At 35.0% G+C, this 13,507-nt stretch overlaps 1 protein-coding gene and 1 long non-coding RNA gene across 2 annotated transcripts in view; one reads left to right on the forward strand and one right to left on the reverse strand.

Annotated features, from left to right (window-relative positions):
- Nucleotides 1-13,507, forward strand: part of Cyp301a1 (Probable cytochrome P450 301a1, mitochondrial) — an 81,745-nt gene that overhangs the window by 32,324 nt on the left and 35,914 nt on the right. The window lies entirely within an intron of this gene.
- Nucleotides 1-13,507, reverse strand: part of LOC138697690 (uncharacterized) — a 420,021-nt gene that overhangs the window by 18,636 nt on the left and 387,878 nt on the right. The gene's annotated exons all lie outside the window — the stretch shown is intronic.

Here is a 13,507-nt window from a genome sequence, read left to right on the forward strand (position 1 = left end):
TGTTTGTATGCATCTCAAGTGTGACTAGTGTAATATGTAGCTAGTCGGCGATGTATGCAATGGAGGGGGAAAAGAACTGGCCACCTACCCCATTATCTCCTGGCCTAATTGTCTCATAAGTGGTGCCTTGTTGGTATCACTTGTGAGGTTCAGACCTGTCTTCGGACAGTTGACTAAACAACAACAACAACAAGCAGATTCTCATAAGCTTACGACTTCGTGGTCTGTCAATTTCTTGCAATAGAAAGAGAGAACTTTAGGCCACCCGCGTAGCTTAAGGGGAGAGGATGGTATTTTTTTAAACTTTTTTCTTATTTGGTGTAAAATATTAATTGTTTGTATATAGAGAGCTCATAGCTGTAGGAACTCAACCAAATATAAATATTTTGAAAAAAAAAATTATTTGAGGGCCCAAATTTGAAAAAAAAAAAATACCCAATGCAGGATTGTACTAAAACCGATATATCTAAACCGTTTTTAAATATAGATTCAAACTTTTTTTGCAATGTATTTGGAAAAGCATGTTCTACAAACTGTCTGTAACAGAATTTTGATATTAGTCCCTACTTTTGTAAAATAAACAATTAAAATTTAATAACAATTTTCTGATTTCCTTTCTTGCAAACGAACGGACCTATTTTTAAAATGAAATCAATTGAAATTATGTTACAGAGAAAAGTTTCCTAATAGTCTAAAGAATGTGTGTTCTAAATTTCATGCATGTATCTTTAATAGTTCAGAAATTAAATCCATTTTTATCTGGCACTGTAGCAATAAATATGAAGTTACTCGAAACCGAAAAAAGTGGGCGTGCGATTTAAAAAGCCATAGCGCAGGAAGTTTAAAAATGACGTCTCAACATCCGATAAGGGTACAAATACCCACAAAATGTTATGCAATCCATTCCACGCATATCAAAGGGTCTTTTAAAGATTTTTTTTTAATTTAATTTACCGGAAACAACAATAAAAGTGGGCGAGTGATTTAAAAATCCATAATGCAGGATGTTTAAAAATGACGTCTCAACATCCGATAAGGGCACAAATACCCACAAAATGTTATGCAATGCATTCCACACATATCAAAGGGTATTTTAAAGATTTTTTTTTTTAAATTTAATTTACCGGAAACAACAATAAAAGTGGGCGAGTGATTTAAAAATCCATAGCGCAGGAAGTTTAAAAATGACGTCTCAACATCCGATAAGGGCACAAATACCCACAAAATGTTATGCATTGCATTCCACACATATCAAAGGGTCTTTTAAAGATTTTTTTAAATTTAATTTACCGGAAACAACAATAAAAGTGGGCGAGTGATTTAAAAATCCATAGCGCAGGAAGTTTAAAAATGACGTCTCAACATCCGATAAGGGCACAAATACCCACAAAATGTTATGCAATGCATTCCACACATATCAAAGGGTATTTTAAAGATTTTTTTTTTTTGAAATTTAATTTACCGGAAACAACAATAAAAGTGGGCGAGTGATTTGAAAATCCATAACGCAGGAAGTTTAAAAATGGCGACTCAACATCAGATAAGGGCACAAATACCCACAAAATGTTATGCTATGCATTCCACACATATCAAAGGGTATTTTAAAGAATTTTTTTAAATTTAATTTACCGGAAACAACAATAAAAGTGGGCGAGTGATTTAAAAATCCATAACGCAGTAAGTTTAAAAATGGCGACTCAACATCCGATAAGGGCACAAATATCCACAAAATGTTATGCTATGCATTCCACACATATCAAAGAGTATTTTAAAGAAATTTTTGTTTTGAAAATTTAATTTACCGGAAACAACAATAAAAGTGGGCGAGTGATTTAAAAATCCATAACGCAGGAAGTTTAAAAATGGCGACTTAACATCCGATAAGGGCACAAATACCCACAATAGTAATATGCGTTACAAGAGCGGTATGTTGAAGTTTTCATGTTCGAGGAAAAGTTTGAAAATGCGAAACGTAGTTGAGCTTTTTTAATTTCCGAAAATTGAAAGAAAATATACCGCTCGTGTATCGTACATTATTTTCTGCGAAGATCGTTTATTACATACCTGAAAGAGGAATTTCTAATTAGCTGCAATGAAATCTCCATCTTGGTTTCTGTTCAATGACGGCAAATTTGCAAAACAAAAATATCTATCTTCAACATTGTTGCTTTAAAATGTTTTCTGGTTTATTATACTCCAGCAGGCCGTGATATACGTCTGTCTTTTTTTCCCGCAGTCTATGGAATCTTGTTGATTTCTTCACGGCTTCCTTAATGTTACTTGCATCACGAATGCAGTAACTTTAGTGGAGTTGTAGAGTTTACTTAATTTTTGCAAATATTTAAAAACAATAATTAACAGTGCAATTTAGGTGAAATTTCAGTGTAAGTTTCCAATTTATAATTATTACTATATTGAACGTCTCTAAAAATAATATGTTAAAAGCCTAAAACAGTAAAATCAATATGTCACTTAAGTGGTAAGAAGAGGGAAATTGTTATGTGTGTTAGGTTGGGAATACTGAATGTGGAATTTTAGACTTTCCGCGGATTGGTTTTGTGCGGAAACCAAGCAAATACGCACGATCTCGCACAAAATGTTATGCTATGCATTCCACACATATCACAGGGTATTCTAAAGAAATATTTTTTTGAATATTTAATCATTTTTCACCAAAAAATACCATCCTCTCTCCTTAACCGATAGTAAAGTTGGACTTGAGAGCAGCTGAAACTACGCTAGGTAACGCAGTGCAATGGTGAATTTTCGAATCATCTCGTCAAATACCATCTCGCTACCACCAGCTCCATCGACATGTACAATAAGCCTTCAGGGTACGGTGTATTCGAACAGAGAAGGAAGTGAAGAAGTTCTCTCAACCTTGAAACGGAGTTGCAAGTAAATGTAACAGCATTTCCTCACATAAGAACCGTGTGGTAAAGTTGTATAGGAAATGAATGGACAAATGTATGTTAGTGAAAACGTACATCCGTTCAATTCTCTTCATTGATGTATTGTGAACTTAACTTTACCCTACCGTAAAATTTTCGTACAAGTTTATTTAGAACTCCTAGCATTTTATACATAGTTACTCTTTTGTAGAAACATCGCCAGATTTGAAGGAATTCCATACATAGAACTGTGTTACATAAAATTATTTTTCTAGTCTGTGTAGTGTTAGTTGGGTGGCCGGAGGGAAAAAGATCTTTGGAAAGGCCGAGACGTAGATGGAAAGATAATATTAAAATGGATTTGTGGGATGTGGGATATGATGGTAGAGACTGGATTAATCTTGCTCAGGATAGGGACTAATGGAGGGCTTATGTGAGGGCGACAATGAACCTCCGGGTTCCTTAAAAGCCAGTAAGTAAGTAAGTAAGTAAGTAAGTAAGTAAGTAAGTAAGTAAGTAAGTAAGTAAGTAAGTAAGTAAGTAAGTAAGTAAGTAAGCAAGTAAGTAAGTCTCTGTAGCACTTTTACTTCGAATTTTTATTATCTTCCGTTTTGAACTACAGAGGTCATTTAAACGCAATGGAATTATGTGGCAATGACGAAGAAATGGCGGAACAAATATGCTAAAGAATACTGAAGTACTTTGAGAACTAATAAAATTAGTACAGATAATGCAATATTTGAAGTTACTGAAAAAATAATTAGAGAGCTACTCATAGATCGAGGGAATAAGTGTTGTGGTATTTTCTTAGACATAAGAAAGGCGTTTGATATTGTTAATCACAAAATATTAATAGAAAATTTAAATAAGTTATGTTAGGTATTAGAGGAAAAGCTTTAAAATACTAAAATTTTATCTGAACGATAGAATTGATAAGACGAAAGATAGTGAAGCTAGTAATATTAATAATGGTGTCCCTCAGTGTACATTATTGGTCCTATTTTGTTTTTGATATACATTAATGATTTTACATCTTGATTACACAACTTTTAACGCTATATCACTTTTGTAATATGTATTATATGTCTTTGTCATGTTAAATTTTACCGTACCTGGTTAACATGTTTCGGCCTGCAATGGCCTTCTTCAGAATGGTTGTTGCTAGTCTTGGCGCCTTTTGTTTTGTTTCCTGTGGGGATGTGTTTGTGTAGTGTGATGTGGAGTCAAAGAGTGTGTGTGTTCTGAAATCGAGTTGCGTATTGAGAATTTCATTTGGATGTGTTTTTGTATGTCTGTATATTTCGTATTGTTCTAGTGTGTTTATTTTCTGGCTTTTGGTTGGATGTGTAGAATTTCCATGTCTGTGTTGATGTCTCTGTAGGTGTGGTTAGTATTTGTGATATGTTCTGCATATGTGGAGGTGTTTTGTAATTTTGTTACGGCTGTGATGTGTTCTTTGTAACGTGTTTGAAATGATCTGCCTGTCTGTCCTATGTAGAAGTTGTTGCAGGTGTTACATTTGAGTTTGTATACGCCTGTTTGGTTGTATTTGTTCTTTATACATTTTAGCAGCACTTACAGGTTTTTGTCGGCACTTATGTTGTGTAGAGAAATTTGTGTAAGTTTCTCATCCAGTGTTTTATAAACTAATAAGCACCACAAAACATTCAGGATATTTCTACTTTACAGTAATTATATTTAACAGTATAGCCACTCGAAATCTGGTCTGAATATTAGATTCAAAATTCTATATTTGAATATTAAATTCAAAATTTTGTACATAGACAAATTATCAATCCGTGACCACTTTAAATTAAAATTTCGTAAAGAGAATCAAAATTTCTTTTGAAAAACACTAATTTCGAACAAATTCGTGCCAAAAACAAAATTTTTCTCGTATACAGAGTAGAGTAGCATAAATCGCACCGCTTCCTAAATGGCACCACTGCTAGTTTAAAACAAGTTACTGTAGTAGTGTGGCATCTAGTGGTATTGTTACAATCTACCATATAAACTTCCACCATGTCACTTGATTTCTGCCACGTCTTTGTGCTAGCAACGTGGTGATAGAGTATTTAATATAATCGCTCAGGTGGATGTATATTTAGCTAACATTTTGCAACTAAATAACGGATTTGTATGCAAAGGAATCCATAATCTTAAGATGTTATTGGTTAAAGGAAATATTAAAGAACATTTAACTTAGTACGATTTTCGAACGTGTGGTGATTATAGGCTAGAATGAAAGAAATAATAACTTATGACGTAGTTTCTTAATTCGCACCACTTTGTGGGTGCCTAATTCGCACCGGTGCGATATGAGCAACTGTAGCAATTCTAGCCGTACAAAAGAAGGCCAAAAAATTTTAACTGAACGAGGAATCCATCAGGTGGGTGCAATATCAAGTGGTGAAAAGGGCGTTAATACAACAAGTGTGTGTTGTACAAGCGCACCAAATATTTTGTGCCACCTATGAAAATTTTTAAACGTCAAACAGTGCATCCTACATTATCAGCTGGTGTTCTTCCAGGAACGTTATTTGTTTGCTCTGATTCAGGTTACATCAATAGTGAACTATTTGTCGAATAGTCAAACATTTTATTTGCCACTCAAACCTGCCATAGAAAAAAGTGCTGCTTCTGTATGTCCACCTATACGACCCATTCCAAAAATTTAGAAGCTAGATTATCTCGGGAAAATGATGTGCTCCTATTTCAGCTTCCTCGTCATAATACTCAGGGGCCCAGCCTTTAGATGTTTCTATCTTCAAACCATTTCAGGCAGCTATATCATGAAGCAGTTCTTAGGTGGCTTCGAGATAATCGTGGAGAAAAGGTGACGCAGTTTACAGTCTGAACTGCTTGGTGAAGCACATGGCAAATGTGTAACAATAAAAAACGCATTCAGGAAGTTTTAATGTTAGGTAATTTATGCTCTATTTTCTCAATTTCATTCGAAAATGCGTTACTCTCATTAATTTCAATAAACTTGTAATTTGCATTTATTACATTATTCATATTAAATACTGTTCAATATGTTCGATATTAAAAGCTTTCCTTCATCCTGTTCCCTGCAGTTAAAGAGGTGCGATTTAAGAAACCGCAGGTGCTATTTAGGAAATTAGTTGCCTAAATGGCACCATTGACAAGTGTTTCGAAAATGTCATTCTACTTCAAAAATATTAAATCAAATTCAAGGATTCTTTTTACATGAAAGGTAAATGTTCTGGGAATGTATTTCTGTAAAGGAATGCAGAAAATAAAAATTGTATTGTTCAATAAAAATTATAAATGCTAAAGTGGTGCGATCGATATACGCAATCTTACCCTACATTTCGCGTTAACACGTGAGTTTAAACATACGATATTTTAACCTGGAATGCCTTGAAACCTAATATTTTTGCTTTTATCAGCTGAAAATTAGTATCTCAACTGATCAGTGACTGAGCTGATTGTCTTTTATTACTTATTCAGAGAAGACGTTGAACTACCAAGTACCAGGAGAAAAAGAAACCTTGGTAAGAAATAAATTGACTGTGAATTCATCGGATCGTGGCAGAGCCTTCGTTTTGCAAGGTTATAGGTTCGGTACCAGGCACAGACAAATATTTCACTCTCCGTTGACATATCTACAAAATTCTCCAACAGTTATCCTTGAGTTAGTGCAAGGACAAATACAACTTATATTTACTTAACCTTGTCTATTAGTGACAGAACAGAAGAAACACGAATACCGCCATTTACTTGAGTAAATATCAGGATCTGCTTGCATACACTGTGTCACGCAATTTTCCTTCTCACAACATATAAACAGAGGAAGCGGAACTCTTTACCCAGGACTCAGTTCAAACAGAGATATTTGAAGTGGTAGAGGTGTGGCGTATGAAATGGTATTTTAAACAAAACACACCCATATCTGCACACCTTAACACCAAATTACCTTTCGTCTCGTTTCTCTTATCTATACTCTAACCACGACGTAAATACCAGATCACTTATCTGTGGCACGCTCAGTATACTTCTTCATAGAACATCTTGTTATTCATCATCTTTTACAGTATCCACCTCGCGTCAATGGAATTCTTTGACACAAAGTATTAGGGGCTGCAAGACAATAAACACCTTTAAAAACAGCTTAAAAGATAACCTTATTAGCATTTCACTCCAATCATAATGATTTAAACTATAACTGACTACATTGTTACTTCTTTCTTTAGACATCATCCTGATAGTGCTGTATTTTCAAAATTGTCTCATAATAATCTCTTTCTATTATCTAATATCACTTGAAATATATTAACATTCTATGTATTTTAGCTTAATTTCTGCTACGTAGTTTATTTCAGTTTTTAATTAATAGTTCATAGTATTTTGTTGTTTAATTCGTAAATAACTCTTGTATACATGTAACTCTTATCTAAATCAAATTGTTTAATTCTTTGTAAGTTCATGCATAAATATATATACTTTTTGCTGGTCGAGTGGAAGAGAAGCCCTTACGGCCTTAACTCTGCCAGCTAAAATAAATAATAATAATAATAATAATAATAATAATAATAATAATAATTATTATTATTATTATTATTATTATTATTATTATTATTATTATTATTATTATTATTATTATATCCTGTATTTGATTCCGAAAGAATATTTTAAACAAATTATATGCATCTTACAACATTTCTATCACAAATTTCGAAAATGAAGAAGATCAAATAAACCTACTTCAGTATTGTTTCATGAGTAATAATTATTATATTAGTCACTGTTAAGAAGCGTGGTTACAGAAAAATTTGCTCCCTGTGGGTACGGAACGGAAAATGACAGATTAGTAAAAATAGGCCCGAGAAGACATTTGTTCGGAGCTTCTGAAGCGTTATCTAAATAAGTAGGATATTTTTCTGTCACGCATCATTACAGGAGACGAAACCTGTGCCCATCATTATGAGCTGAAAAAGTGTTCGTGGTGCCCCGAAATCGCAATAAGGATTTTTACCAGGATGCAATACAGAGTCTCGTTTACAGATGACGAAGGTGCGTAGAAAATGATGGCAACTTCGAAGAAAAATAACAGGATGTTTATGAAAGGTGGGGAAATATTTCACTGAAATTTCGTAAGAGTAGGAATTAAAGTTTCTGGGAAAAAAATTAGTGATGTAATATAATTTATAAATTTATAGGTATTGTTGTCAACCACGATTTATTTAACAAATTTTCGTAATTTTCACGGTTATACCAGTGGTTTCCAACCTTCTTTGACTGACAACACATTTTACTGAACGCCCACGATATCGCGACACACTTATTTCATTTTAATAATGGTAATAATAATAATAATAATAATAATAATAATAATAATAATAATAATATAACTAGTACATTTCTTCTGTAGAAAAAGGTGGTGGAACTCTGTGTAGAATATTTTGTAGCAGAAAGGAGATGATTACTGTTCACTGCACGGAAATTTTGTCGTTTTTAACCTCCTTTTCGTCCAACTAAGACTTTCAAGATCTAAGCGGAATTCAATGAAAAATTATATTAAAAACATAGTTATTCACACATATTTCGGTTCCATGATGAAAAATGCAACAAAAAGGTGCCGGAACGCCGTTCCAGAGCGTTCTGCCAGAAGAAAAGCATTGATAACAACTTCTATGTAGTGTTGTAGATGAGTCGATGTTAACACGCAATCTAAATTCTAAAAGAACAAGCAGTAACATGAGTCGCATTAGAAAAAAAAAAAACAAGTGTATGTGTCAAAAATCCCAACCTATCTATGCTGGATGACCGATCAAATATTATCGTTTTTGAAAACTCGTCTATTTAAATTAATGTGAAGTCTGTGCTTGGTGGGTTGCGCAGAGTTTCTCTATACATGGCCTTATGGTTGAAAAACTGAACTGAGCATTGTTGTAGGTGTCCACGTTTCATTGATTAAGTCTGTCTCAAAATAAAATGTACCATATCAAAGACTTCGTTGCAAATAAAAAAATACATTGTAAAGAGACCTTCTGGAGGGCATAAAATTTATTTTTCAAATCTAAAATTTCTCGACACACTCCATGGAGCTGCGCGTCACACCGGTTGGGAACCCCTGGGTTATACTATTAACAAATAACCAATCTTCTACAGTTGGACTGTCCAGGGATAGGCCTATAGCAGGGCTGGGCATCGAGAGCGAATCCAGACTCTAAACGGGGACGCTTAATATTCATCCGTCACTGGATCAGCACTGCGCGGTGTTCGGCGGGGAAGGAAGGGGATGAAGAGAAATCATGTGGCTCCCCGTGAGAGAGTAGAATCTGCTCTTGCTGCCCAGCTCTGGCCTATAGGGTACAACAGACTCAGTCCACTGTATTATCTCCAAGCTGGAATCTGTATGTAGGTATAGTTCAGAAACGTAAAAGATAAAAAATCTCAGCAAGCGTTAGGGTGACGAAAAGTCTTCTTCTAAAGCCACATTCAATAATTTTAAAGGAAATGCTATAAAGAGACGAACTGAAAAAATACTTTTTCGTTATTAAAACTTGCATTTCCCTAGACATCTCGATTCTCTTGTACATTACGATACTGTCCCTAAGATTCGTACAATGATAAAACAAATGCCAAGGAATTCACTTGTCACAAAACACTGTCGAACTTCAGGGAAAGGCAAGACAGTGAATGTAACAGTGCGAAAGGAATTACTCGTGCCTGTTCGTTCCTACCAGACAATCACTTTCGTGATTCGAAGCAGTTTCAACAACAATTAAACAGACACAAATTAATTTCCTTCAATCATGGAGATACTACACTTAATGTCATGTAGAATGCCTTTCGGAATTGTATTCCTTCTCACTAACATTCCTGCTTTTATTTCGACATCATTTTGTAAGATAAGACATTGCACACAATATCGAATTAGAAAGGAAGGGGTGGTAACTACGGACCTTGGCTTGAGTCCTGATGATGGTGAAGTCGTATTTTGAGGTGTACAAATCCATTTTTCTGAGAGTTGAGCGACTTTCTATAACCTTCAAATTTATGGAGAGAATAATAGAGAAAAAGTCAATTATTGCAGATGGAATGACAAGGCAGTGACTGTGACCTACTACGGGAAGCTCGTTGAAATAGACTGCGAATATTCACAAAGAACAAAAGTGAAATGAACAGGGTGTATGAGGAACACCCAGCAATGTAATTATGTGCGTATGTGTATTTGTGCATATAGGCCTATGTATGTATGTATGTATGTATGTATGTATGTATGTATGTATGTATGTATGTATGTATGTATGTATGTATGTATGTATGTATGTATGTATGTATGTACGTAGGCCTATGTAAGCATAGCTTATATATTTTTTATTATGTTTTATTTAACATCGTTCGTAACTACCCAGGTTATATCCGCGTCGCCGCTGTACCGGAATTTTGTTACACAGCAGTTTTTTACACGTCAGTAAATCTGTCAGTAAATCTACTGACATGAGCCTGTGGCACACTTAAATACCATCGACTTGGGCTGGGATCGAACTCGTAATCTCGGGCACAGAAGGCCAGCACTCTGCCGACTGCGCCACCCAGGCCGATCACATGTACGACATAGCCTATGTATGCATGTATGAGTTAGTACTTGTGTGTATGTATGTATGTATGTATTTTATTTATTTTTATTAATTTTATTTTAGTAGGTTATTTTACCACGCTTTATCAACATCTCAGGTTATTTAGCGTCTGAATGAGATGAAGGTGATAATGCCGGTGAAATGAGTCCGGGGTCCAGCACCGAAAGTTACGCAGCATTTGCTCATATTGGGTTGAGGGAAAACCCCGGAACTTGCCCAGACCGGAAATCGAACCCGTGCCACCAGGTTTCGCGGCTAGACGCGCTAACCACTACTCCACAAGTGTGGACTGTATGTATGTATGTATGTAGGCCTATGTATGTACGTTTGTATGCATGTACTGTATGTATTGAGGGAACTGTGGAAGAGGGACGGACTATGGAAAGAATGTTTTGACATTAGCATCCAGAATAAATGAAGATAGATAGGCCTATACAAAGATGGAAAGAAAGGAAAGAAAATGGAAAGAAAAAATAAATAAAGAAAAACAAAGGAAAGAACAGAAAATAGCTGTGGAAATTCATGCAATTGCATACTTTTTTCTGAAGGATGTAACTACAGGGCTATGTTTAACTTACACATTATCTATAATTATATATGCATTTTCAATTTTCTAATTCATTAAGCACGATTTTTTTGTATATGGATGCGTATTTTCATACATTTATAAATGCATAATATTTCAAATATTTTAAGACTTAGCCTATATGGAATATTTATAAGGTTAACGTGTGAGTACACTGTGCCACTGTCATACATCTATGACGCAGTGGATGAGGGTAGGCCACTAATGGGAACCCAAGAGTTGAAACTTAAACTGAGACGATTCAATCCGACATCGGGGTGGGAATCCGGTGTGGCTTAGTGGATAGAGCATCAGCACGTAGAGCTGAAAACCCGGGTTCAAATCCCGGTGCCGGAGAGAATTTTTCTCTGTTCCACTTATCCATCCCCATTCTCATTTCACGCTTCCAAATATTTTCTTGCACCTTAAAAAGAAAGATTTATTTCCGAACGTTAATGTAGAGCTTCTCTCTTTGCTTTGCATACATTATCTTGGCAATCATAGCGGTCGGCTTGAGATTTACATATGACTGATACCCAATACTGTGTTTTGTCTTCTTCGATTTTTTTTCTTTTCTTCAAAGTTCCTATTTTAGTGGCTCTTAAACAAAATGAACGATTGTTCTGGATGACAGCCAATGACAACATTTCCCTCTAAATGTTCACTCTCCTAACCATTACATACACAAACGTAGGCTACAGGCCTACACAGACTCACAATATAATTGTATTTTGACGTCCAGCCTCGAGAATAGCTGGTGGTGACGGAGCCAACAGACATATTTTCCTCTAGTCTGTGTGTGCTCAGTGACAATGACAACTTCGAAGGTTTACATGTCTATGAATTTATGACAAGATGAAAAACTCCAGAAGTTTCGCATCATGTGTAACACTGTGATATTAGCAAAATAATATTCCTCTCAGATTTGTTTAATAACTCCAACAGAATAAATAAATAAATTTATTATTATTATTATTATTATCATTATTATAAATATGGGAAATGTCTGTTATTATTAGGTTGAGAAGCTTTCGTCATCTAGTCTGCTGTCAAAAAATCTAAAAGTTAGAATTTATAAAATAGTTATATTACCGGTTGTTCTGTATGGCTGTGAAACTTGGACTCTCACTTTGAGATAGGAACAGAGATTAAGAGTGTGTGAGAATAAGGTTCTTACGAAAATATTTGGGGCTAAGAGGAATGAAGTTAAGGAGGATGAAGTTACACAACGCAGAACTACACGCATTGTATTCTTCACCTGGCATAATTAGAAACATTTATTCGAGACGTTTGAGATGGGGAGGGCATGTAGCACGTATGGGCGAATCCAGAAATGCATATAGATTGTTAGTTGGGAGGCCGGAGGGAAAAAGACTTTTGGGGAGGCCGAGACGTAGATGGGAGGATAATATTAAAATGGATTTGAGGGTAGTGGGATATTATGATAGAGACTGAATTAATCTTGCACAGGATAGGGACCAATGGCGGGCTTATGTGAGGGCGGCAATGAACCTGCGGGTTCCTTAAAAGCCACAAGTAATTGTAATTATTATTATTATTATTATTATTATTATTATTATTATTATTATTATTATTATTGGTCAATGTAGAGCATTCACCGGCCAGTGAACGAATATTGCACACTTTTGTCACTGCCAATGTGGCGCTATAAACCAATTTTCAATACTTTTATCACAATCACAACACATTTAAAATCTTACTGTACTATATATAAAGAATTACTACTACATTAGCCCATTTAGTATATCACGAAACATGTAAAATGTAATTATTATGAAAGTCGCTATTGTTTCTTGTTCAAATTAGTAGTAGGCCTATTAGTACGATCCACTTCCACTAGATGGAAACCGACACGATTGGCAGAGTAGGCAATACATGAGAACGAAATGATACTAAGTGTGAGGAATGTTACTACGGGTCTGTAGTATTATGTGACAGGTTGGGTTAGGTTAGATTAGGTGTATATTTTGTGACAGGTTAGGTTAGGTTTGATTAGGTGTGTAGTATTATGAGAAAGGTTAGGTAATGTTTGATTAAGTGTGTATATTATGCAACACCGAAACCCACTGTTACATTAAAGAAATATTGCGGTATCCTTCGTTCACGCACGACGATTTTCGTATATAAGTAAGGTACGTATTTAGGGTGAGTTGGGTGCGTTTTCAGCTCTCCCAGTGATCACATCAATTATCTACTACTCAATACTTTAAATCCGAGGAATTTTGAAGGTATTTTATCAAGTTCCTGTAGTGGCTGGGACATAAGTAGGCCTAACATTTACCTTATTATTATTATTATTATTATTATTATTATTATTATTATTATTATTATTATTATTATTATTGGCCGGATGGAAAAAGGCCTTTGGGGAGGTCGAGACGTAAATGGGAGAATAATATTAAAATGGATTTGAGGGAGAT

Source organism: Periplaneta americana, chromosome 4, assembly GCF_040183065.1.
Source record: "Periplaneta americana isolate PAMFEO1 chromosome 4, P.americana_PAMFEO1_priV1, whole genome shotgun sequence".
Classification (NCBI taxonomy): Eukaryota; Metazoa; Arthropoda; class Insecta; order Blattodea; family Blattidae; genus Periplaneta; species Periplaneta americana.